This window comes from Leopardus geoffroyi, chromosome B1 (assembly GCF_018350155.1).
Source record: "Leopardus geoffroyi isolate Oge1 chromosome B1, O.geoffroyi_Oge1_pat1.0, whole genome shotgun sequence".
Lineage (NCBI taxonomy): Eukaryota > Metazoa > Chordata > Mammalia > Carnivora > Felidae > Leopardus > Leopardus geoffroyi.
In genome coordinates this window covers 29,875,829-29,903,169 of record NC_059327.1, presented here as the reverse complement: position 1 = coordinate 29,903,169, position 27,341 = coordinate 29,875,829, and the positions used below count along the sequence as shown (strand labels likewise).

General features: G+C 39.1%; 1 protein-coding gene and 1 long non-coding RNA gene across 10 annotated transcripts in view; one reads left to right on the top strand and one right to left on the bottom strand.

Moving 5' to 3' along the window:
• NRG1 (neuregulin 1) overlaps positions 1-27,341 on the bottom strand; it is a 1,116,936-nt gene that overhangs the window by 246,825 nt on the left and 842,770 nt on the right. The gene's annotated exons all lie outside the window — the stretch shown is intronic.
• LOC123586853 lies at positions 1,118-27,246 on the top strand. Of its 3 annotated transcripts, XR_006706992.1 has the most exons (4): positions 1,118-1,387; positions 2,527-2,736; positions 26,163-26,262; positions 27,055-27,246. It is a non-coding gene; the product is annotated as an uncharacterized LOC123586853 (long non-coding RNA). The 3 variants fall into 3 exon arrangements; XR_006706989.1 differs by lacking the exon at positions 27,055-27,246 and having other exon boundaries at positions 1,129-1,387; positions 26,163-26,388; XR_006706991.1 differs by lacking the exons at positions 26,163-26,262; positions 27,055-27,246 and adding an exon at positions 23,266-23,441 and having other exon boundaries at positions 1,130-1,387.

The window sequence follows — 27,341 nt, the reverse complement described above, 5'->3', positions numbered from 1 at the left end:
TACTTTTTCTCCTTTTTTCTAGATTTGCTTTTCAGAAATTTCATGAGAATTCCATGGCACTAAATTTCCACTACATCACAGACAGTATCTCCCAAATACAACTTTTAAGTCCCAAATATTCAATGGCTTAATAGGTAGTTTGTTTTAGGGGATATGGAAATAATTACTCACTAGAATAAAATGCCTAACTTTTTCTAGAACAACTCTATACAAGCATTGTTTTGTGGATCTGGTTATCAAAACTCTTCATATGTGAAGCAGGGATGGATGTAAGGGGAGGTAGGAAGGAATGCAAATGTAAATCAATTCCAGTTGAAAGGCCTATTATTCATTTAAATTCAAGTACTTGATTATCAAAATCACTGTTAGTCTAAAATGTAAAGATCTTAATTTATTATTGAAAATGGTGTTTAAAAATGTATGCCCTGGATTATTTCAGAAAGCTACAGTTGTCCAAAGTAAGTGTCAATCAATTATTCAGTGGATGATTCTGGCTGCCATGTTTTGATTAAAGGTGTCAACTGAGGCCAGGATTGCAGTGAGCCACCCAGTTCTCCACAATACAGATTTTGGTGAAAGTTACACCGGAGCTAGTCATGTGGTGAATTAAAGCCTTGGTATTTTACAGCTCCTTGATTATCTACTCAGTGCTGGGGGAGAAGGAACGACAACAACAACAACAACACAACAAAACCACATGGCAACCTATGCATAGAGTTTCTGTCACTAATTCAAGTTTTAAAAACTCAATTTTTATTATATCTACCTACCTGTCTATGTATCTATCAGTCTATCTGTTGTTATACTTTACAATAAATTGACTCTTGCCTCCAAGTTTGCTTAAGAAAGCTGATCATACAAGTTCAATCTTATCTAACAACTTGTTCACATATTCAACACTTAATTGCATGCCTAGCATGTACTATGCTTTGTTCTGGGTTACAGGAATACAGTGGTAAGTGAAACAAAGTATTACACTCATAAAGTTCATACTCAGGCAGTAAACAACTACACTAAATGTATAACCACAAACAACACTTTCAAATGGTCATAGGTGAAAAATAAAACAACAGAAGAAGATAAAGAATAACAGAGGGTTGGCTATTTGACACAGAGTAGTCAAGGAAGGCTTCCTTAAATAGGGAATGGTTAAGCAAAGAATTCAATGATGTAAAGGAATGAGTCATGCTGAGATCACAAGGAAGAATCCCAAGTAGGAAGGACAGCATATGTAAAAATTTCTGAGGCAGGAATAAGCTTGGTGCAACAGAGGAACAGCAAATGTGCCAGTGAGGCTAGAGGGGTAGGAACAAAGGAATGACAGTAGAAGATGAGGACACAGGAGACAGAAAGGCAGGGCCAGATGTCATGAACTTTGAAAGCCATGGTAAGAACTTTGAATTGAATTCTAAGTGTGCGTGAAGTCATCGGGGAGTTTTGTAAAGGAGAGTGACGTGATCTGATTTATATTTTAAAAGACCACTCTGACTACAATATGGACAACAGATTGTAGGGGGGAAAGACTGGAAGCAGGAAGAGGAGTTAGAAGTGAATACAATTACCCCCTTGAGCCACAGTGGTGAGTGAGCCTGAGTGACAGCAGCCTGGGGAGAAGTGATTCAAGGATGGATATACATTAAAGGTGGGGCTGGCAAGACATGCTGAGTGAGAATTGCATAGGGGTAAAGAAAAGAAGAGATCTAAAGAAAGACTGCTAGATCTTCACCTGAGCAACTAGGTGAAGGTAGTGATATGTATTGAAATGGGAACCAATTTGGGAAGAGTGGGATGAGGGGAGGAAAAATAAGAAAATCGAGAACCCTGCACTAAATTTGAGATGTCTGTGTGCCCAGGTGCAGATGCGAATGGGGCATTGCCTGGAGCTCAGGAGAAAGTTTGGAGCTAGAGACACACATTAGGAAGTAACCAATATAAAGATGGAATCTAAAGTTATGAGACTTGATTTCTTAAGTAGAGTCTGTCATTACAGAAAAGTAAAGGACTAAAAGTGGAGCCCTGCAGCCCTCCAACATATAGAGGTCAGGACGAAAGGAGAAAAAGAGCAAAGGAGCCTGAGACTCAGAGGCAAGTGATAGAAGCGGAGAAACAGAGAAGTGAGGTATCCCAAATCCAAGGGAATAAAATGCTTCAAGAAGACAGTAGGTCAATTGCTGCTGGTTATTTGAGTATGGTGACGTCTTGAGACAGTTTATTGGCTTTTGCAAGGTGGAGGTCACTTTTGACCTTAGGAAGAGCAGATTTATTGGAGTGATAGGGGTGTACACTTGATGGGAGAGAGAATGGGGACTTCCAGTTTGATGTGGAGATTTGAACATATGTGTTAATCACCTATGCCTCCTATGCCAGGCCAACTCTAAAAGAGCCCCCAATCTACCTTTTAGTATTTACACCCCTCGTATAACGCCCTTACTTTGAGACTATGCTTCCAACCTATAGAATGTAGCAAAAGTGATGTCATTTCTGTGTTAGGTTCCATAAAATAGTGACTTCCATCGTGCTAACCAGCTCTTGATCGGTGACTTTGATGAAGCATACGGACATATGGAGAGGACAATGTGGCAAGGGACCAAGAGTGACTTCTGGTCAACAGTCACTAAGGAACTGAGACTCTCAGTTCAACAGTTCAGAAGGAACTGAAACTTCCAATTATTACAGGAGCACGAAACCTGATGCTTCATCCTTTGAGCCTTCACATGAAGACCCCAGCCATGGCAGGTACCTTGATTGTAGTCTTATAAGAGATCATAAAGTAGAGGGTGCAGCTAAGCCCCACCCAGACTCAGACCCACAGTTATTCTGAGATCATTCGTGTGTGTCGTTTTAACCTGCCAAGTTCGTAGTAATTTGTTACAAAGCAATAGTTAACTAATACACCTCTTGAGATGCCACTAAAATGAAGTTGAAGAAAGGAATAACATGGGTACTAACCCACAAGGAAAAGAAGAAAGCCAAGAAAAGAAAAATAGTGGATACGATATATTCCAATTTTGTAAGATGGGGAGCTCACAGATTTGTAGTGACTAACTTGGTAAAGCCATAAAAGGTGAAACCTATGTCCCTATAAAAGAGGAAACCAACAAGAACAAAGTTGACTCTTGCTACAGAGACTCAAGAATTGGAAACACCAGGGGGCGCCTGACTGGATCACTCAGTAGAGCATGCAACTCTCCATCTCAGGGTCCTGGGTTCAAGACCCATAATGGGGGTAGAGTTCACTTTAAAAATAAAAAATAAAAAGAATTGGAAGCATCAGGTAAATGGAAAGCTAGGGGGAAAGGACTGAATGGATGGAAGTTTAAGTGGAAAGCACTTAGGCACACAGATCCACTCCAGTACCTTGGAAAGCAGAGGATGGAGCCTTCTCTCATGTGACAAGGGGACAGGAGGTTTATCCTCTGAAGAAACTGAAGCATAGCCATTTTGAGCTTGGGGACGTTAGGTAAGGGAGTGCAAATATGAAGTCTCAGATCGCAAACAGGGAAATTAGGGGTGCCTTGGTGGCTCAGTCAGTTAAGCATCTGGATTTCAGCTGAGGTCGTGATCTCATGGTTCGTGAGTTCCAGTCCCACATGGTGCTCTGCGCTGACAGCACAGAGCCTGCTTGGGATTCTCTCTTTTTCCCTTTCCCTCTGCCTCTCTCTCTCTCTCTCTCAAAATAAATAAACTTAAAAAAAGAAGGAAAATAGGGAAATTAAGTGAAGGCCTAATCTGGAATGATGGTGACCTCTACTTTCTAGCTCTCCCAGTTCCCAAAAGCTGGCAATCTGTCTGTGTCACTGTCTCTGTCTCTGTGTGTGTCTCTCTCTCTCTCTCTCTCTCTCTCACACACACACACACACACACACACACCACCCACGCTTAAGATGAGAATAGTCTTGTCTAGAAAAATTGACTTGAGACAAGAGACAACAGCTCCACGGAGGCAGCCTCAGACCAAGGCTGAGTGGGTATGGCTCTGGGCTCTCCATCGACTTCAAAGAGGGCAGTATTGCCCATCTTTCTCTCGAAAGAAACTCCCTAGCTTTGGCTTCCCCCTCCACTGGGGGAAGCCCAGGACAACCAGGAAAACAGTCTCTCTGATGGCCACCTCCGTGATTTCCTTCCTCTGTTGGGAAACAACATACACAGCCTAGAAGCTTCAAACAGTTCTTCCATCCAGTTTTCAGTGGCAAATCCACCTGGATAGTCTAGGTTGCTAAATATTAGGTTTGTGTTGGTTTTTCTTTTTCTTTTTTTTTTCTTTTTTTTTTTTTTTTGGTGGAGAGCGTGTTTCCTGGTTAAAAAAAATAAAAGTTGAAAACCAGCAATTTCAATGGAAAAATCAGATGGAACTTAATTGGGCAAGTGACGTTCTCTGGGCGTGGAAGGGGAAGACCGTTAAGAAGGGACTCTTGAAGTAGCCTGGGTTTGTGATGATAAACTGCCAGACATATGTTGTCTGACGGACTGGAGAAGCACAGAAGGGCAACCAGAATGCATGCAGGTGAGGTGGTAGGAGAAGGAGCAAAAAAAATCTCTCTGGAGTTTTAACATCTGGTAATTAAGAGAATTGAACTTCTATAATAGCAGTGGTCACCGAAGTAATCAGCACTATTGGAGGAAAAGCCGTTTCATTTGGCTTTACACCCAAACGATATCCTGAGATACAGGATATTCAGCTGGCAATTAGAATGCTTTTTGTTTGATACCCTGGGAAAGCCTTCAGATCTAGAAAGAAAGCTGGAGAAAGGAATAGGAAAGATAGCTTTAAGGGCAACCAGGTGCAGATAACTGAGAGGGGAAAAAAAAATCTTAGGGAATAGGAACCAAGAGAGAGAAAGAGGGGAAATCAGGAAGGTGGGGAGCAAATCAGAGGTCTGTGCTGTTGTAGAAGAAAAAGTGTTAAGAAGAATAGAGAGGTAAACACCGTTACTCATCGCTGAGAAACCAGGAAGAAGGAAAGACTATGGACAACACTTTAACAGGAGAATAACTTTGAGAAATCTGATGTGGGATACTGGTGGGCCAGTTCTCTGGTCAGAGATAAAAGAAGGAGAGGAGAGTGGTGAGGAAGGAACCAGGGACATAGACGGTTCCCAAACCTTTTCATCTCAAAACTGCTTCTCACTCCTAAAATGACTGAGAATCCCCAGAAAGCTTTGGATTTTGTGGGCTACCCCTCCAGTAGTTAGTGTCCTAAGAATTACAATTAAGGAAGCAAGACATTTTTTCGAATGTATTAATTCATTTCAAAATAATACTAACTCCCCTAGAAGTTCAAATACATAGCATCTTTTTTTAAATGAAAAATAACTCTATACCTTCCCAAACAAAAATCATTTTAGTGAGAAGAAAGCATTGGTTTACATTTTTGTAAATCCCTTTAATGTCTGGCTTAATAGAAGACAGCTGGATCCTCATATCTGCTTCTGCATTCTATCTGTTGCAATATGTTGTTTTGGTTGAAGTATATGCAGCAAATCTGGCATCAAACAATTGGGTAGTTGCAAAAGGGACTTCCTCAGGACTCTCAGGACCCCTAGCGGTCCTCCAAGCATGTGTTGAGGATTCTGATGTAGGGCACTCCCTTGAGAAATTTAACAATGAAAATAGACAAATTGGGTGGCAACTCAAGAGAGGGTCAGGTTTGAGGGGAAGATTCAAGTTCATTTGATTTTAAGAATAACAAGACGGGCGCCTGGGTGGCTCAGATGGTTAAGCGTCCCGACTCCTGATTTCGGCTCAGGTCATGATTTCATGGTTTGTGGTTTCGAGCCCCACATTGGGCTCCATGCTGGCAGTGTGGAGACTGCTTGGGATTCTCTCTCTCTCCTCTCTCTGCCTCTCCCCAACTCATGCACATGCATACGTACACACACACGCTCACTCTGTCTCTCTCAAAATAAATAAGCAAACACAAAATAAGGAATAAGGAGAACCTAGGGATGCATGTAAGTCCATGTAACATCCAAATGTTGGATGAAGGTCCCCATGGAGGGCAGAAGGGAGGGAGAGGTGAAAGGTTAGCCTCTAAAGAGGGAGTGCTAACTTCTCCTGTTGCCACAAAAGCAGAAGGAGGATAGGTAGTCACACAGAGCAAATCAAAGGCAGCGAGAACAGGGCGATTAAGACAAGGAAAGGTGAGGCGCCTTCAGTCTTTTCGGTCAAGAATGAAGACGCAGTCAGTTGTGGACTGTGAGCAATGAGGAGCAATGTTCAAACTTGAGGACACATGGCTGTGGGGGATTGAAACAGAAAACATCAAAACACCGGTTCAATGAGCAGTACTTGTAGGATGCACAGCACAGAGCTTGGCCCAAAATGGGGGCCCATGAAATGCTCTTTTCACACAAATGACAGGGCATGGAAGAGGAGCTCTCACTGGAGAACACCAAGCAACATAGCCTGGCTGTCTAGGAAACTGTGTGGGTGGCTGACACACTTCTGCTTCCCTGGGGTGACTTCGCAGACTTCCGAGGGACTGCTTGTCCCTTTGAAATGGAGTAAGCCCAAGTCACACGGGAAATATTCATAATGGAGACGGACCCTTGGACTTGGTCGCCAAAACGTGAATCCTGCAGAGTATCATCACCCTCTTCCGAACATAATTCAAGCGAGCACTGTACTTCTTTATACTTATCATCTGGTCCTTATTTCAGGAAATCTCTCTCCAACTGTCTGCCATGTATTTATTAATAGCTCTGATATTCACATAAAAATCAACCAAAAGAAGGAGAAAGATAGAGGTGAACTAAAGTTTTTCTTGCGGGATTTTAGTTAGGCACACCCGGGACCACTCTTAACTGAGGAGGTTAAAGGAGCCCTTTTCATCCCATAGCTTCTTTAGAAAGCTACACTTATTTTCCTTTAAGAATAGCCTAAACTCTTTCTCCAGAAATGCGTTCACTCAATTTGAATCTTTGTATCTTTTCTTCAACACCTGCCTTAGGTGGAGATCATTAATTCATAATATTAAAAACAGTATTTTAAAGTTAATCTTTCAGGGGGTGCCTGGGTGGCTCAGTTGGTTAAGTGCCTGACTCTTGGTTTCAGCTCAGGTCAAGATCTCACAGTTTGGAAGTTCAAGCCCTGCATTGGGGTTCATGCTGACAGTGTGGAGCCTGCTTGGGATTCTCTCTCTCTCCCTCTCTGCCTCTCCCCTGCTCCTGTGCTCGCTCTCTCTCTCTCTCTCAAAATAAATAAATAAATGTAAAAACAATAAACTCAATTTTTTATTATTTCTCTCATGGAAATGAATATTAATTATATACTTTGTCTTTGATTTTTATTTTCCCAATTTATTTTCTTTCTTACACAAACACTTTAAAGTATCTTTTCTTTTTGAGAGAGAGGGAGGGAGAGCCTGACTTGGAGCTCGACCTCATGACCTGAGCTCAGATCATGACCTGAGATCAAGAGTCTGACGCTTAACAGACTGAGCCATCCAGGTACCCCTAAAACCTTCTTTATTAATTTCTTCCATGGGGGCAATGAAGGAATATTCAACTTGGTTTGATTAGCACACTATTATTGTCCCACCATGGACTTGTTCCATAATCACGAGTAACTCCAATCTCAATGCCTTAACTTCTGCATTTATGGGAATTAAATATTGGGAAACTATGCCCTAAAAAAGCAGAATGTAATAGATTTATCTGATGCCTGAACTGACCAATCATTTAGATTTTCCTCAATTAAAAAATTTTTAGGATTATGTGGACAAAAGTAACAAACACAAAGGAATTATGTATCCATTTGTCTTTATCAGATAGGTACAGCCTATAATAATATTTGCACTATAACTTAATATGACATAAAAAGAGAACTAAGACCAAACACCATGTATCAGTCCTTACTAGATTGCCAGCGCTGTGGTGAGAGCTTTACATACATTATTTTACTTTGATTTCACAATAAACCTATGATGTTACTATTCTTACTTCCATTTTACAAGCGAAGAGCTTCAGTTAAGTAAGTTCTCCAAACTCATTCCAAAACTGAGTAGCAAAGCAGGTTTCAAGCCCCCTCTACTAACACACTCTGCTACAGTTCCATTTTTATTCTTTAGACTATAGATGCTGAGGACTGAAGAGCTGTGTGTGTGTGTGTGTGTGTGTGTGTGTGTCTGAGTGTGTGCTATACATACGTGTACTGCAAACACTGAATAAGAGGAACAGAACAGTTCTAAAAATGTGAAAATTAGACGTAAAAATCTACCCCTTTTGTATTTTGCTTACGTGTCTCCAACATACAAGAAATCCTGGTAGCACAAAGAAGGAAATAAAGGTTTGGTAACTTCTGACAAAGTTACTTTGATCAAATAAAATGACTGACAAGTTCAAGCTTATCCGTCACAGCTTTCACATCTCTTTGAGTGACACTATTCTGCTTGGCTGGCTTTTGATTTGATCTTGGAAGTCTCTTGTGTTATTGGACAACAAACAACAGGTGTCCTTTCTGTCACCACATCAGATATTTCAATTTTTTTTAATTTAGTAAACAGGGGCACCTGAGTGGCTCAGTCTGTTAAGCATCCGACTTCAGCTCAGGTCATATCTCCTGGTTTGTGGGTTCGAGCCCCGCGACGGGCTCTGTGCTGACAGTTTGGAGCCTGGAGCCTGCTTCGGATTCTGTGTCTCCCTCTCTCTCTGCCCCTGCCCTGCTCGCGCTCTGTCTCCCTCTCTCCCTCTCAAAAATAAATAAATATTAAAAATTTTTTTCTTAATTTAGTAAATAAAGGGTGCCTGGGTGACTTACTCATTTAAGCATCTGTGTTGATTTTGGCTCAGGTCATGATCTCATGGTTCATGAGACTGAGACCCATCTCGGGCTCCGTGCTAGCATAGAGCCTGCTTGGGATTCTCTTTCTCCTGTTCTCTCTCTCCCTCTCCCGTTGTGTTCTCTCTCTCAAGAATAAGCAAATAAATATTTTAAAATTTAGTAAATAAAATAACGCACATGTGTACCACATTATTGTTAGTTTATTTCAGGATCCTCCAGTGGAAATCTGGTTTATGTAAATCTCTACCCAAGTCTGAAAATGTTTCAAATCCCACATGAAATCACATTATGATGATGATTTTCATAGATATTATCTGAAGCCACTTCTATAAGATAATGCCTACTTCCTCAAAACAAATCATTTATAAGTGATACGTTTGCTTAATGAAATACCAGCCTCTAATTTGTAGCAAGAGACATCCATCAAATATATACATTTAAGGAGTTTTTAATGTTTAAGTTTTTTTTAGTCTTTATTTATTTTGAGAGAGAGACAGAGAGAGAGAGCATGAACAGGGGAGGGGCAGAGAAAGAGGGAGACACAGAATCTGAAGCAGGCTCCAGGCTCCGAGCTGTCAGCACAGAGCTTGACGGGGGACTCGAACTCACGTAAGTGAGATCATGACCTGAGTCGAAGTCAGACGCTTAGCCAACTGAGCCAGCCAGGTGCCCTGGGAGCTTTTAATGTTTAAAGTAAAAGTGTCATTTGAGCAAACTAGTTCTAATTACAAAGCTACACCAGGTTTTTTTCTAACAGTTCCTGCTTTCCTTTATAAGATTTCAATATGCTCTAGTTACCTCAAGGAGCTTAGTAATTCTCAAAACTAAATTAACTTTAATTCACTCTAAAAGAATAGCCACATTATATGGCAAATTTCAAGGGTCTTTAAGTATAGGTCAATTTCATATCTAGACAATATTTTCAAAATCTAAAAACGTATCGGGGCGCGTGGGTGGCTCAGTCAGTTAAACATCCAACTCTTGATTCCAGCTCAGGTCATGATCTCACGTTCGTGAGTTCAAGCCCCGCATCAGACTGTGTGCTGACAGTGCAGAAGCTGCTTGGGATTCTCTCTCTCCCTTTCTCTGCCCCTCCCTAACTTGCGCTGTCTCTGTCTCTCAAAGTAAAAAAGTAAAACTTTTTAAAAAACTCTAAGAATGTCTCAAGAGAAAAAACAATTCAAGGTTATTATAATAACTTACTTTTATGACACTACTCATCATTTAAAATACCACAGCATTAAAAAGGCTCATATGAAAACTTACTTATGATTTACTTCATAATGTACCTGTATTCAGTAGTCTACTAGTTAATACATCTGACAATAAACTCTCTGTGAGGTCAGCCAGATTTTTCACTATGAACTAAATTACTATGGCCACCAAATCCTATTCATTCCGTTTGTCTGGTTTTGTTCCCCCTCATTTCCTTATCCTGCCATTACACCAAATCAGATGCTATTCTTTTAACAAGTGGAGGCACATCCCCCCCCCCCCCCCGGTCTGGCTTTCCCGCGAAACCCTCTGTGAATTATTTTCTGTCTGCATCTTGATGGTAATAACCACTGGGAAACAGTGCTCAGCAGAGTTGTAGGGTTGCAAACTGCTCTCATCCCTGTGCGTCTCGGAATGTCTCCAGTCCCTTCTTTTATAGCATCCTGTGCTGCTCTTTGTGCAAGTTACCTTTCTGTGGAAATGAAAACAACAGGAATGGGAACTCTGAGCCTCACTCCTAGCCACACTCCAAATTTTATCATAGGTCAGTTTGTCACCCCCTCACTTGAGACCAGATATTGCAAGGACGTATGAGATTCTTTATAGATTGAGAATAGAAGATCCCCCTCCATCTGGACTTTGTCTCGGGGCCTCTGGGAAGTCTGCTTGGCAGGTTCTGGTGATGGAAGTAACAAGCATCCTAGCGACAGGTGCAAATGCAGTCATTTTACTCTGCCTCTAGATGCTCTTTGAACAGGGAGCATGATGGGGATCAAAATAACGAGCATGGGAAGGATGTGAAGAATGAGTACTCAAAAAAGGACCTGAAAATCTGTCACCAGCACTGGCCCAGGACAGAATTGTGAAATGTGAAAATACATATTTATATCTGGTGCTAGCAGCCTCCTTTCCTTTTTCATCTTTTCCTTATATCTTGACATCCAGGCTTTTTATATACCACACACCGTTTCCTTGTCCTGAGTCTCATTTCTAGATAGCCCCTATTTTCTTCCCTTGTTCTCTGTCCCAGATTTGATCTTTACTACAGGAAATTTAAACCAATTTGTGTTTATAGGGTAATCTATTAACATATTTCTGCTTTAGGGGTGCGTGGGTGGCTCAGACGGTTGAGCGTTAGACTTCAGCTCAGGTCATGATCTCATGGTTCGTGAGTTCAAGCCCTGCATCGGGCTCTGCGCTGGCAGCTCCGATCCTGGAGCCTGTTTTGGATTATGTCTCCCTCTCTCTCTGCCCCTCCCCTACTCAGGCTCTGTCTCTCTTTCTCAAAAAAAAAAAATATATATATATATATATATATATATAATATAATTATATATATATATATATATATATATATATATATATATATATATTTCTCCTTTATCTATTTTATGGACAATTCAGTAAGTATAAAGTAATAACCCAAGTGAATACTGTGGAAAAGTACTAGAAGTTAAAGAGAGCTCGTCTTTGCTCTCCAGTGATCCCATACAGGTCAGCCCCCTATTGTATGGTCTAGCACCTCACTGTATTATTCTGGATAGAAGACGAATTCTCGATAGGATATTTCTAGATAACATCTAGACATCTCCTCAAAGAAATCTGCAGCTCAAGAAGGCTGTGCCCCTAACCTTGTTGTATATGCCACAGAGCTAGGCATGTTAATGCACGCGCACCAGGAACACAATACGTGTTGATGCAGTTTTCATCCCCCAGAATAAATCAATAAAATAAAGGTCTTTGAGAAACATATATAAACACATCCTTTATTTTCTTTTGAGGAAGCTTCTTACACACAGTCCCCTTCCTTCCAAATATGGCAGCCAACACAGACTCTCCCTCTTCTAGCTCCACACATGCACAGCGTGGGGGTTCTGTTCTTGGCTGTGTCTAGCAGGAGAAATAAGCTTATTTATTATAAAGGAGGAATTTGTCAAGGAAGTGAATTTAAATGGAGACCTTAGTAGCTTAGTAAGAGTATGGAGAAAATACTCCAGACAGAAAACTGCAAAGGGGGTTGGGACATTCAAAGACAAGAAAATAAAGCAACACGGCCTGAGAACAATGAACTCACTTCGGACTCGAGCCATATTACTGCGTAGGGTAACCACCCAGGCAGACCATGCCTCACCTGAAACAGGCGGGAGCAGGCAGATGCGGGGAGCATGACAGCTTTTAGCCAAATGTCATGATCTTATTCTGACCTAGAATTACCCACCTTTACTTATAGAACTATTCAGAAACACTTCTGTTGTCTCAGATCTTCAATATAGTCTTCTCTGAAGTCTCTTGAGTCCTCTAGAGAATTTGTCGCACATCCCTGGGGGGTAGTGGTCACTTACCAAACAAAATTATGAGTTGCTATTCTTGATAAATTCTTTTTTCACAGTTAATCATAACTGAGAACTCTGGCCTGATAGAATGGTAATAAAGTCTGAGCAACCCAACATGCAGTTTTATTTGAAGCAAGGGGTTTATTAGTTACTTATATGTTTTATTTTATTTTATTAAAAAAAGTTTTTAAGAGAGAGCAAGCGAGCAGGGGAGAGGAGCAGAGGGAGAGAGAAAGAATCTTAAGCCGACTCCACGCTCAGTGCACAGCCCTACGCGGGGTCAATCTTACGACCCTGGGATCGTGACCTGAGGAGAAATCAAGAGTCGGACGCTCAACCGACTGAGCACCCAGGCGTCCCAAGTTACCTATGTGTTAGCGATGAAGCTTTCAGTGTATCAAATTTTTAAGCCTTACTAAATCTTTAGTAATAATTCACCTGACCCAGATACTTCATTATTTCCTACATACTGGCACAAGCAACCATCCATTTTTTTGCATTAAAAAAAAAAAATACCCAGGTGTATTTGGTAGTGTTTGAAAATCCAGTTCATAGGCCAGTAAAAATGGACGATGGCTTACTTTGCCAAATATGCATAACCTACATTTGGGGCATAATAAACATTTCCATACAATAGTAATCAAAACATTTGTTGTGTGATGCATGCACCCTATAAATTTAAGCATCAAATGTTTTTGAACATGAAGTACATTAGAAACAGCGGCTCTCAGAAAAGATCAAATGATACTCACATATGCAAGTGCTTTGAAAATGGTAAAGCACTATAAAATATATCAAGTTAGGTATGAAAGTAATACATACATACAATAGCAGAACCCAAATGTAACTGCATGCTGCAAATGACTGCATGTAATGATTCTTATTTGTCTCATTTGCATTTTCAGAAAAGACCGTTCATATGTTACAACAGCAGCTAAGTTTACAACAATTTTTCTTTGTTCTTGGCAAACAAAAAAAGGTTAAGAATGTGCAGACAAGTCTTGGCAAAGAGATATTCTGATTCAGCCCTGCCAATCCCTGAGAGCTACAGTATACAGCTGGAAAACGTTTGGAGGTTATGGACGTGTTAGAAAAACTTTGTTACTGTTGCTAATCAGTACAGCAACATCTTCAGGTCATATTTGGGTCTTGAGGAGTGTTACAATACGTCTAGAGCCTTTTACACACTGGTTGGCTCTTCCCAGTCTCATTTAGATGGTCTCATTTTTACGTGCAAACATCATTTGAGTTGAAATAGTAAAATGGTATAACCAATAAGTTCCCTGGCTCATCTAAATATGCAGCTTGACTTGGAATACAACATTTTGTACCATCAGAGACCGACCAACTGGACTATGTCCCTTATCACAAAGTTTTGTTTTCTCACCCAGAGTTTCACTGATACACATGAAAACAAGCTGTTTGTTCTAACCTCAAAGAAGATACAAACTTTTTTTTGTATCCAATAATACTTCTGGCTGGACATGTGTATCCACAGACCAGACCAAGAGATTGAGAGGAAGGTGGAAGTAGAAGGGAGTTTTTAGATAATGTCATTGATTCCACTGACTCATTACCCCATTTGACAGACAGAGACTGAGCCCCAGGGAGGCGTTTCTAGTCTATCTGTGTCTCTAGGCCTTTTATTGAAAGTGACAAATCAATTTATGTTGGCGAAATAAATGGCCGCTTTTTTTTTCTAAAGAGCTACACGTTGCAAGAATTTTTACTCTCTTTCCCTATTTCTTGCTTGTTCAGACAGGATGCATTTCCTCTTGTCAGCCTGTTTCAGGCCCCACATTCTTTTGCCCCTTATATGGAAGGACTCCACTTGCTTAAACATGTTGAGAAGCACAAATAAAAAGGAGCCACTAAAAAGATTTAAATATATATCATTTACATAAATACCTATACAACGTTCAGTAAACTAGTGAATGCAAAGAATTACCTAAAATAAACTATTTTACCAAACATGAGTATTTTGCCCATGACCTGACATTATTTCAGTGTCATGAAAATGGCCTTATTTACATACTTCTCTGTCTTTATAGAAAGGTCACAATTTTACTGTCCCAAATTTTCACATATATTTGTCATTTTGGATCATTTGATCATTTTAAATTTGGATCATTTTAAAACTAAAACAGATAAAAAGGAAAGAAAAAAAAACCCTAGACCGAAATAGATACCCCAACACTATTTTTCAAAGAATGAGTTGTTTTTCTATTTCTTTTTGTTGTTTTCAAGTTATAAAATAAATGCACACTTACTATAAACAAATTCAAACAGTATATGACTGAAAAAATGTATATTCTTTCTTCTAATCCACCCTACTAATCTTCTTCCAGAAGCATCCATCATATACAAGAGGCATATGGTACTGTGTTTAAGACTGTAAATGCTGAAATCAACCTATCTGGCTTCAAATTTTGGCAAGTCACTTCTTAGCTGCGTGGTCTTGAACAAGTTAACCAGCTTTTCTGTGCTTCATTCACATCATCAACAAAAGGCACTAACAAAAGCACTTACCATCTAAGGCTGTTGTGTGGGATAAATGAGATAAAGGCACCTAGAAGAAAAATACTCCATGAACGTTAGCTGTTATCATTAAGTCCTTTTGAAATGCAAAGAAAAGTATAAGCTATAGTGAATTACATAGCTATATGAATAAGCTACGTATTTCAAAAAAACTGGAAAAAACAGCCACCACCACTGCCACCAACAACAAAAAGCTATAAAACATAACAAGAAATTCTTGGATCATAAAGCTATGATTGAGTTTATAGTTCATTGTTCTGTTAATTCAATCTCAAATTTATTTAATAAATTATGAGGAGTATTGCCGACTGGCTAAACTATAAGGCCTATGTCAGAACCTTTTGAGAAGTAGACATGGTTTTTGACATAACTTGAATTCATTTTATTTAAAAGTAATTCAAAGTAATCCAGAAGTAATTCAAAATATATTGACTGAATACGTATGTTTATGTTAGTATCAAACAGAAATATCTTTCCATCTAAATCCCAGTTCCTCTAGAAGTTTCTCCCCTCCCCACATTCTCCCATAATGCAATGACCTCTCTCCCACTTCTTTCTCCTTATTGCTGAATCATGAAGAAGGCCAGCTCAGGAGCTAGAAACTCGTGGCACAGAACAACCTCTGATCATGTTGCAGCCACCCGCTCGTTGTGTCCTTGGCCATGAGGAAACCAAGACAATGTCCAGCACGAGACCGAAGCGTCTATGACAGTCCCACCCTACTGGTCCTGGTTCTGCCCGTGAATCTAGCTTCCTAGCAGCCATAACATCACAGCATCCCCAGGCTGTACTCTGCATTCAGGGTCACAGCTGCACACTCCTAACCTGATGGCCACCCATCTACTCACCTGCTCTGAACGTCCCTCTAAAACACACCTTCGCTTTTACGTAGAGTATTTAATGTTACCAGAGTCCTGCCTGATTTGAGAGTTCTTAGTTTTTATCAGTGAGTACATCTGACTGACTCAAATACAAACCATGCAAGTCAATTGACAAATAGTAACTTGGATACGCTTTGAAAAAGTTCTCAACGCCAACAGAACTAAAGAGACTTAAAATAATCTACTCCTGTTCCTTTCAATTTAAGTATGAAACACCTGTGCATAATCAGGGCTATTAAACTGGTTAGAAGGGTCTGTACTGGTCTAGGAAAATAGTGAGAAAAAGGGTATACTTTTACATATTAAAGAAGCGGTCTTCTACAGAACTTCAGGACTACATGCAGTTTGTACTCACTCCGAATATATATGTTTCTAAGGAGTCTCTGTATTCCACAGAATCACGTGCATGTGTATGTGTGGTGTGTACATCTTGATGAGAACCAAGAATGACGAGGCAAGGTCATAAGTTTGCTTACTGATGTATTTGTTGATAAAAATCTGTTATATGTTTTTCATAATTGTTTGAACATGTGAGTCTGGTTGCTCTGTGATTTGGAACAGTTTCTATCTTATCTGGTCGAGCTGGTAAAAACCTCAGTCCATAATTCAAATATTTCAAAAATAGACCTTCATTTCCTCAGAGTTGATTTCAAATCCTTAATCTTTGGGATTGGTGAGAAAATTAACCACAGTCTTTTGGATCCTGTCCCCAGCAATTTTTTCCAGATACTGGGGGGGATGAACAGAAGCAGAATTGAGGAGAACCCCTGGTCCTAAAGTATCCATCTTCCTTGATTGCTGACAAGAGGCTATGTCTCAGTTTGCATGGCCCTTAGGAGGTGGTGATACTGAATGCTTTGGGGCAACAATTTAGGCCTTTTGTGTGGCTATACACGAAGCCATTGGTCTCAACATGAACATAGTCATTCCTTCTCTGGAGTCATTCTTCCTGCACTCATCTGTCCCTCCATCCCTCTTCCTCCACCCTTCCTGCAAATGAGGTACAGGCAGTACTCATTAGGATCCTACAACCTCCTCTGGGTGTCTTTTTTTTCCCCCAAAGTTTATTTATTTTGAGAGAGAAAGCATGCCTGCATGAGGGGCAGAGAGATAGAGTGAGAGAGGGAAAGAGAATCGCAAGGAGGCTCCACACTGTCAGTGCAGAGCCCAATGCGGGGCTCAAACTCATGTACTATGAGATCATGACCTGAGCCAAAAACAAGAGTCAGTTGCTTAACTGACTGGGCCCCACAGGCACCTCCCTCCACTGGCTGTCTTACTATCTCCTTAACAACATCGCCCAGGAAGTGGAGTGTGAGTCCCCTTTGCTGTCCCCAGGAACCTGTAAACACTCCTCTTTCTTCTCTTCTTCTCCAACTTATTAGAATCTTAAAAAAAAAAGTGTCTATGATAGATAGCCATGTTATTTCACCTGTTCTGACCAAAATAGTTTTCCTACAGTTAAGAATCTTCTCTCTCTTATGGGGCTAAGCTTGAAGTGAAAAATAAACCAAAAAATACATCCTCACAGCCCATGCCACATTCCTTCCCTCCAGCAATAATTTCAGGGTCTGAATGAAAGGACAGTAAAAGGATCAAGACAGATAAAAATGTCAATCTCTAAAAATATTAACTCCTACCCTCCCAAACCATGCACACACATCAACCTGCTAAGACATCATAAATACTAATGACTTGCTGGAAAGTAACATGGTTCAAGGCAAGTGTATAGATGCCATGTCAGGACCTTAAAAATGAACTCACAAAGTCATCTTGCTCAATTAAATTCTCCTCTGCCTTTTCTTTTCTCTATTTCTATTAATAGAATCAACAGGCAACCAACATACCAAGCTAGAAATGTTGGTGTCACCTTCAACTTTTTCCCCTTTCCCTTCATCTCTTCTATCCCTCAAATAACAAATCATCTCTCATCTAAGTTGGTGACAGCTTCCAGGCAACCCTCTCCAGCCTGATGCCACTCTGCCTTAATCCAGCATTCTCTCTCTGTTTTAAAAGTCTTACATATTCTTTTAGATTACAAATTAATATTTGAATACTACAAGCAATTCAAATTGTATAGAAGTATAAAAAATAGACAGTGAGAGCCTCCTAATAACTTTATATACCAGAAAGACAACTGCTACCATTTTGGTATATATATTTTTCATATGACTACAGCCAAATAGAAAAGTTTGTTTTTCTTTTCACAAGTTTAATATTATATATCTATCTCTATCTCTATCTCTATCTCTATCTCTATCTCTATCTCTATATCTATATATATCACTTTGCAGTTCTCCCCCTTGTTTTATGGAGTTGTAATTGACATACAGCACTCTGTACATTTACGTTGTACAGAATAATGACCTGACTTCCATATACTGTGAAATGAATACAACAGTAGGTTTAATCCATCATCTCAAAAGATACAATAAAAAGTGGGGGGGGGGGGGTACCTGGGCAGCTCAGTCAGTGAAGCATCCGATTCTTGACTTTGGCTCAAGTCATATCTCACAGTTCACGGGTTCAAGTCCCACAGTGGGCTCTGCACTGACAATGCAGAGCCTGCTTGGGATTCTCTCTCTCCACCTGGCTCTTTGCCACCCCCCCTCTGTCTCTCAAAATAAATAAACTTACAGAAAAGTTTTTTCCTTGTGATTAGGATACTTCGTATTTACTTTCTTTTTTACCCTCATTTTATTTATCCTCATTTATCCTCATTTTCTCAAAGTTGATTTCAAATCCATATTGGGATTGGTGAGAAAATTAACCTCAGTCGTCTTAGGATCCTTTTTAAACATGCCAAATCTTCTCAAATATATCATACAACAGTGTTAACTATAACCATCATGTCTACATTACATCTCTAGTATTTATTTGCCTTGTAACTGGAAATTTGTATCTTTTGACCACCTTCATCCAATTCCCCTTTGTTTTGCAACTTAAAAAAAAACCACAGCTTATATTGTGGACATTTTTTCATGGTAGAGCATTTATGTCTACAATTCTTTCTGATGGTTGAAAAGTATTACTTTGTTTAGCCATATCACACCTTCTCTGCAGTTGCTACTGCACTGAACACCCCTCTACCTATTATCATTGTGCCCTTGATTACCTTCCCCAAACAGTGTATATTCCCATGGAAACGGCATGAAGGTGCCCCTTTTGACTAGACTATTGCAACATAATTGTTAATTGCTTTCTTTGCCAACAAATTCTGTCCCCTCTGGTTTATCATTGTCATGGCCACCAAAGTTGTTTTCCTAAAAAGAGCAAAGCAGATCATAACACTGCCTAACTTAGATGCTTCTGTCAGATCTCTGTAGTCAAAAGACGCAACTAATCCCTGAAATGTTCCAATAGACTGGAACATAGACTGGCCTCAACTACCACCTTAGTTTCTTCAGTGGACATTGCCTCCTGCAAACCACACTCGGGACATGAAGAATGTGTTCATTCTTCAAAGATCTTACATATGCTCTACCACTAACCTGTCCCACCCTCTCCTTCCAAAAACTCTCTCCCTCAATCTGAACTCTTACTTGGCTTCGGGATTCAGTTCCTGGGTCACCTCTTTAATAAGCTGCATTGTCCATTCCTTATTCTTCCACAGTCCTTTTTTGTTTCACTGTACTGACTTAGTACTTGCCATAAACATGTTCTCTCACTCTCACCATTGGGTAAGAACTTTGAGTACAAAAAATTATAATAATAAATTTTTAAAAATTATTATTATTATTATTATTTTGAGTACAAGAACTGGGCCAGATTCATTCTGGGGTTGGTTGGGTCCCTAAGTAGGGTCTTTATAACAAAGTGGTTTAAAAAAATTTTTTTAATGGTAATTTATTTTTGAGAGACAGAGAAAGAAAGAGAGACAGAGAGAGCAAGCAGGGGAGGGGCAGAGAGAGAGGGAGACACAGAATCTGAAGCAGGCTCCAGGCTCTGAGCTGTCAGCACACAGCTCCATGTGGGGGCTCAAACTCACCAGCCATGAGATCATGACCTGAGCTGAAGTCAGACACTTAACTGACTGAGCCACTCAGGCACCCCATGTAAACACTGTTCTAACTGCCTTGCCAACAAAGGTCTTTGCCATCTTTCTCTTTGGCTCTCTTAGGGAGTAACTGTGGATCAGTGGGGCTGCATCTTCTGTACCCTGCTCGGGATGCCTCTTGTATCCATGATTAAACCATAAAAAGGTTTGCTGGTTTTGCATCATATTTTGGAACAGGTATACTTTCAGAGGTCCTAAATCATCAATGGCCAAATGGCAGTCTTTGGATTTGGAAAAGTTTTTATATTTAGAAGAATTTTTAAAGAATTCTCACCCTAAATAAATGCCCTATTGGTACCTATAGGAGGATCAATTGAAAGAAGAAAAAAAAAACAAAAAAAAAAACGAATCCCATGGCTAGCCTAAAAGACTCCCTTAACAAAACTAAAGAGCAGAAATCAGATTTAGAACAAACTTAAGATCCCACCATAAACACCTCCCACCCTCACTGTTTTTTGTGATGCCTGCTTAAGAAAGCTTAACCTGTCAGAAGAATTCACTGTTTGTTCCAGAAAAAAACAAAACAAAAACAAAAAAAAAAACCCTGGAAATAGGCAAATATGCCCCTAAACTCCTTCTTAGAACTACTTGAAAGCTTGTGCCCTCTTTCTCCTGCTTTGAGATGTAAATCTCCTACCACCCCGGACTGTCTTCTCAAGGACAGGACACTTCTCCTTGAAACGTAAGCCTCTAAAGGAATAACTTTGGCTCCCAGTCCAAAGAGCACCTTGTGGTAACTTCTCAGTAGACTACAACAATCACCTGGGATTAAAGCCACCGTCTCCATCAAACTACGAGTCAAAGAAAAATCTTTAGAGTCTCCTCTACAAACACTGGTAAAAAGTTTTAGCTTTTTTGTTGGGCATATAGAGCAGGTGACTGGCTTGGTCCATCTGCCATAAATATAACTAGGATTTTTTAAAAAGACAAAAATGAGAACTAACGTGTATATAAATTAGTGAGTTTTGTGTCTATTTATACCTGACCTACGGTTAAAGTCTTAAAATACACACACACATACACACACAAAATCCCATTAAATCTCTATTGTGTCTATGTATATGTATGAATGTATGTATGCATGGTGTGTCTAAGTGTAAATATGTAATATTTTCTTATCTCTGAATGGTATTACCAAGATTGATAAAGGAGCACTATTCTAAGTTGGCTTAGAAAAAGTAGGCACTTATAAATTAAATGTTCTTAAAACTCTCGGAAATATAGGAGCTAACCCAAATGCTTTTCAAGTTCATGTGATCTGAAATAATCTTTCTTGAATAAAACTAGTTTATTAGAATTGATTTAATAAAATCGGCACATCTTCAGAGTTGCCAACATTAAATATAATACCCATTCACATCTTATTCTACTTGGGTTTACTAGTCAAATAAGCTAACATAAACTACCAGATATTTAAGATTATAAAAGTTATAGATTTGATTTTAATCAAAGTGAGTCATTGTTCTGACAAATTGTATTTCAACAGTAATTGTGTTTTATAATATATCAGTTTAAAAGTAACTTCCAAAATCTTTTTTGCTGACTTGAAAACTTTAGGTTATAGTAAGTTAAATGATAGATATTCACTGAATATCCAGATCATTACCAAATAAGATAAAATACTGAAATATTAATTACTAAGCATAACTTCAAGTTGATGTACTTTTGGCTTCTAAATTTTACAGAAAGACTAAAATATGTTAGTAAACATGCTCTTTTGCCACATTGATAAACTCTACTATGAGGAAACATATCTTTAGACACTATGAAATTGTATACTGATGAATTTGTTCATCTAGTATAGAATATAGAATATGACAGACAGTTCCCATTGTCTACTTATTAGTTCTTGGAAATTAAGGCTACTACAAGTTAAGAATTCTAATCGATATATGCAAATGAACTATAGGAACAATAAGAATGAAGGAGGGGCACCTGGGTGGCTCAGTGGTTGCACGACCAACTTAGGCTCAGGTCATGATCCATTGGCCCATGAGTTGGAACCCTGCCTTGGGCTCTGTGAAGACAGCTCAGAGCCTGGAGCTGCTTCGGATTCTCTGTCTCTCCCACTCTCTCTGCCCCTTCCCTGCTCATGCTCTGTCTGTCTCTCTCTCAAGAATAAATAAACATCAAAAAATTTTTTGAAAAAAAGGAAGAAAAAAAACCTCTCTCTGTATGCAGTGTGCACAAGGAAAATAAGATGTGTTTTCCTTAAGAAAAAAGGAGAGTGATTTTTTCCTAAAGTAGGTTAGAGAAAATTTAAAGCCTATTTCAGAAAGTGAAAGAGGAAAATGGACAAAAATCTGAAAAGATGAAGAAAACTGTAAAGGATCTACGAAAAAAAAAAAAAAGAAAGAGAGAAAGAGAAAAAAGTATATCTCGTGTGGTCAAGCTGGCTAAGATTGAATGGATTTATTTACAAGGTGTCAAAAAAATGAGCCCAATAGTGTACTGGTGTAAAACTCCAGTTTTGCTTTCTTTCTCTGGTAAAACAATAAAATTGTGTTGGATTATTGGTCTATTTTTAAAAATTTTTTGAGTATTGGTCTATTCTTAATAAAAGATTGTGAAGTTTCTTCACTCCTTGAGTGATCCACCTAGAAAACAAAGATTCTATGGTTCTTCACATCACCTTTATCATAATGTCTTTGATTATTTAAGTAAACTGAGCCTTTTCAATATTGAAATAGTTAAGTTCTTTTTGTTTGTTGTTGTTTGACAATCATGATATCTTCTATGTTTATCTTTAAAATATTTTATTTTCATTTTGGTTAAATAATTGAAAACTTAGCATTGCTTCATAGTGATCTGCGGATCCCATTTAATAGAATGTTCAAATCTTTTGACATTTTAGACAACTTCTCAAAATCAAATTCTAAATGAAGTCTTCATAACCTTGAACTGACATTGGCATTTCTTTGGGGGGGGGGGTGGGTGGTCCCTGGAAAACTGACCTTTGGCCAATTTTAATGAAATTAGACTTATTTTGCAAAGAAAAATAGTCTTACTTTGATTACCTTTGGTCAAAATGAAGGCGATTGTGGAGGAAAATTTTGTGTTTCAGTGGAAAACAATGACCCACTTTTGTGGGTGTTCATTATTGTTGAACTACTTTCATTCTTTTGTAAACTGGATCCTGCCATCTTGCAATTAATGTCTCTAATCTTCTCCCACCCTCTCAACTTAGCATCACTGAGGACTAAAAGTGCCCTTTTCCTGAAGCTCTGCATGTTCAAAGAATTTATCACCTCATAGTTTGGGACACTCAGGAAGCTTACCAGAGCCTGGTCCTTGGGGCTCCAGGACATAACTATGACTGTGAGACTACCATTACTATCCTCATCTAAGGACACTTTGAGCCCAACGTCTAGAAATCTTCTAGACTGCCCTCAGGACTCAAAAAACTGGGTTTATGCTCTGCTCCAACCATTAATCTTTATTTTTGCTTTTGTTTCCATAGAAATGCCCCTCATTGAATGCCTGGTTACTCACACCATATAAAGGTCCAACTTCAGAGGATACTCTACTCCCACCTGCACCACTGCCTCCTGCAATGAGACACAATTGTTTAACTGAACTGACCTATTCCCAGCCCTGGGAGACTGGTTTAATTCAAATACAGGAAACGTGTTTGTATTTGTTCTACCTGCTTATTTATTCTTTTTCTAATCTCCATTCTTCTTCCCCTTTGCAGATCTCTTACCTCTCAGCTACTAACCCAAATCTTTTCTCTATAGCTACCGACTAGGCTTTTGGTGTGTGAAATTCCCCAAAAGTTTCAGATGGGGTAGATGAAGGGGATCAAAGTATGCCATCCCAAAATGCCAAAATATTCCAATTTGGCATAAGGATTATTTTGAGCTGAAGGCAACTGAATATCAACAGATGCAGAACTTCTCTGCCCTCCCCCTCTGTACCTGGAAGAAATAAGGCATAAATATCCCTGTGAGGAAGATGCTTCCTACCAGCTTATCCCTCAGCCCCCACCCCGGTACCAAGAAGAAAAAGGGACTCTTATCATCAAAGATATGGAGAGTCAAGAAGAGTTTGCATAAAAGGATCTTACTAAAATAGTCCTTATCTTCTATTAGTTTCCACTACATATTTCCTAGTCACTTCCCCACAACCTGTCCTCTCTTTAAGTCTAAACCTCTTTTCCTTTGTTAAGAATGGTATTCAAACCCCCACATCTAACCACTTCTTTGAGTTTGACTACTTTTCTGTGAACTCCTGTACACACAAATATTCTTTTGTTTAATAAAGGAATAATAAGAGACCTCTGTGGCTCAGCTGGTTAAGTGTCCTGCTTCAGCTCAGGTCACGGTCTCACAGTTTGTGGGTTTGAACCCTGCATCGGGCTCTGTGCTGACAGCTCAGAGCCTGGAGCCTCCTTCAGATTCCATGTCTCCCTCTCTCTGCCCCTCCCTCCTCAAACTCTGTCCCTCTCTCAAAAATAAATAAACATTAAAAAAAATTTTAATAAAGGAATAATGAAAATTGTATGCCTTTACTTTTGTTAATCTGCTTTTTGTTATTCTTTTTTTTCATGTTTAGTTTTGAGAGAAACAGAGAGAGAGAGATGGAAAGTTAGAGAGAGGGGACAGAGGATCTGAAGAGAGCTCTGAGATGACAGTGGAGAGCCCGCCAGATGCAGGGCTCAAACTCAAGGACCTTGAGATCATGACCAGAGAGGAAGCTGGATGCTCAACCCACTGAGCCACCCAGGCCTAGGTGCCTTTTGTTATCCTAATTTGCAGGCCCCCACAAACTGCATCCAAAAGTGCAGAGGAAAATTTTTTTCCATTCCAACTGCCCTCTTGCATAATCCTTCATACCCATACCAAAAGTATAGATTTGTTAGTTCGCTGGTCAGCTGTGTGCATAGCTTATGATGTGAACCAGAACAAAGTCAACTGTTTGGTACTGGAAGTTGCCTGAACGTGGCTCTTTATGGCCCCAAAGCCCTTGAAAACCCTAGTAGAAATATAGCAATGCATAAGTTAAGAAATTATAATTATGCTGAATTCAAATTCTCCAACATTTTAGGTGTTAGAGATTTAGATATTTCTGTTAAATTCCTTATGGTGAGACTCACAGATCAATCAGAAAAATTAAAAATTACATGGGCATCTAGATGTGAAAACATATTTGAATCAGAGTACATAGAACCAAGATTTCATTCTTAATTCTGACTCTTCCTAACTACGTGATTTTGGGCAATTTACTAAAAGTCTCTGAATTTATTTCCTTACGCAAAAAAAAAAAAAAAAAAAAAAAAAAAAAAAGAATACAAATTTGTATCTGCTTTTCCTATGTTACAGAATTACAGTAAGGGTCAAATTACAAATTATTAGTACATTAGTAATATTAGTAATCAAGTACTTAAAGAGGACTTTGTTTTTCAATATAGAGAGGAAAGGCAGTCTAGGCCTTGTTGAATTCAACTTAGTAATTAAAATAATAACAATAATAAGGCAAGTAGGTCCTAATAACGCATGGTCAGACGTTTAAAACAGGCGGAGAACTCAAATGAGAGACAGACCCTACTTGAGTCCCTGTACCTTAGTTAACCACCTTGCCACGCACCATCCTTTCTAATTTTAGATGAAAATCTCCTGAGCAATTTCTAAAGCGTTCAGGGGCTTTCCAGGGCAGGCTTATCAGATAAAAGTCAACCCAGACAGAATAACAAAGCGATTGCTTTTCTAACATCTAGTACTTCATTAACCACTACTTAGGGGAAGAGCTAAAACAATAGAAACCTGCTGAGAAATTTGCTAAAATCTTTAGGGCTTTTCTGAAAAAGCTAACCAACTTTGGTGGAGGATTTCATTTCCCTATTATCTGGTACAATTTTTTTTTCCCAGTTTAATATCACATATCTTTATAAAACTCCTGGAGAAATCTTTTAAGATTGTTATAAATCTATGCATTTGGCCAGACCGCTGCGGAGTGGCGATTGTCTTCTGAAATAACTGGTCGGATGCAGTTCACCAAAAAAGGCTTGTTTGATGAATCAAAGATAGTAATCTGAGAACTAGGAATGACCGCACTGGGAAGGTCCCCTTTCCCTGTGCTGCTGTGAAAATACAGAACCCCCCCTGTCACTGCCAGCTACAATTATTAGTATTACCCAGTGACTGTTTCAGTGTTGGAGCAAAGAACCAAAGGGAAAGAGATCAGAACCACAGATGCAATGGAAAAGTTTGTATTTTCTTCCATGCTCTTTGTTATAGTTCACTCTATGTTTACAACACGTAAGGAATGATTAATATGTCTGCAAGCCATTGACTGACTGAGAATTATATACAGAACCAGAATTACATAGTTTGTAATTTTACCCGTTATTTTTTGCAGCTTTGGAAACAGGAAACTTTGGAAAACTTTTTACTAAGGACAATGAAGTTTGACGTTCAGGCACAAAAAAGAGCTAAAGAATTATTCAATAACTGCCCAGGTGAAAGATCAGTCTGAGAAAATCTGGATATGTTTTTTGGAGCTCTGATTTTCATTAACAGATGTATTTTTAGGGGCTCCTGGGTGGCTCAGTTGGTTGAGTGTCTGACTTGGGCTCAGGTCATGATCTCACAGTTCCTGGGTTCAAACCCGGTGTCGGGCTCTGTGCTGACACCTCGGAGCCTGGAGCCTGCTTCAGATTCTGTGTCTCCCTTTCTCTCTGCCCCTCCCTTGCTGGCGCTCTGTCTCTCTCTCTCAAAAATAAATAAACATTAAAAAAAAAGATGTATTTTTAAATTTTTTTGTATTAATTTTTGTTGTCTTCATTTACCTTTTATACATAGCCACTAACTGAAATTTTTTGCATCAAACTGGCCATTTACGCTTTTTTTTTTTTTTTGGCGATTTATGCTTTTAATCAAGGCTGATCACTACCTAATTGATCAAGTGAACAGAATAACTCCTTGATCCCCTTCCCCATAGATGTGCTTCTTTTTGTTGATTTCATCCAGGTAGGATTTTTAAAATATCAACAAATGAGCCACTTCAGCTCTGTTTTGAGATACAATTCTGTTTAAATGTGCAATTATATCAGGAAGTTTAAAGAGTAGGTTAAAATAGGATACATAAGATGAAAAATTAATATGAATGTGAACTTGAATGTGTATGGAAGAAATGCACCAAAATAGTAAAAATATTGAAAATGATCTCTAGTGGGGCAATTATGGGTTATTTATAGTTCTTGGTAGCTTCCAAATGTCTTGCAATAAACATATATTACTTTTATCCTCAGAAAAAGAAGTCAATTTTACAAGGAGAGCCTATAAATAAGCTTCTTAAGGGCAACAACCACTTCTATTCATCTTTGAATTCTTCACGCTGCAGTTTAATTGGAGAAGTGTTTTATTATTGTAAAAGCCACTTGATTACAACACAGCATTTGCCGCAAACAAACAGGCAATTAAAAAAATATATTGCAAAACGAGGTGATTGCTTATCAACATCTAAAAATTCCCCCTCTGCATTTTCCCTTCCATTATTCTCTTATTTCCTTGCAAACACCTTTAAAAGTTCTTCTTT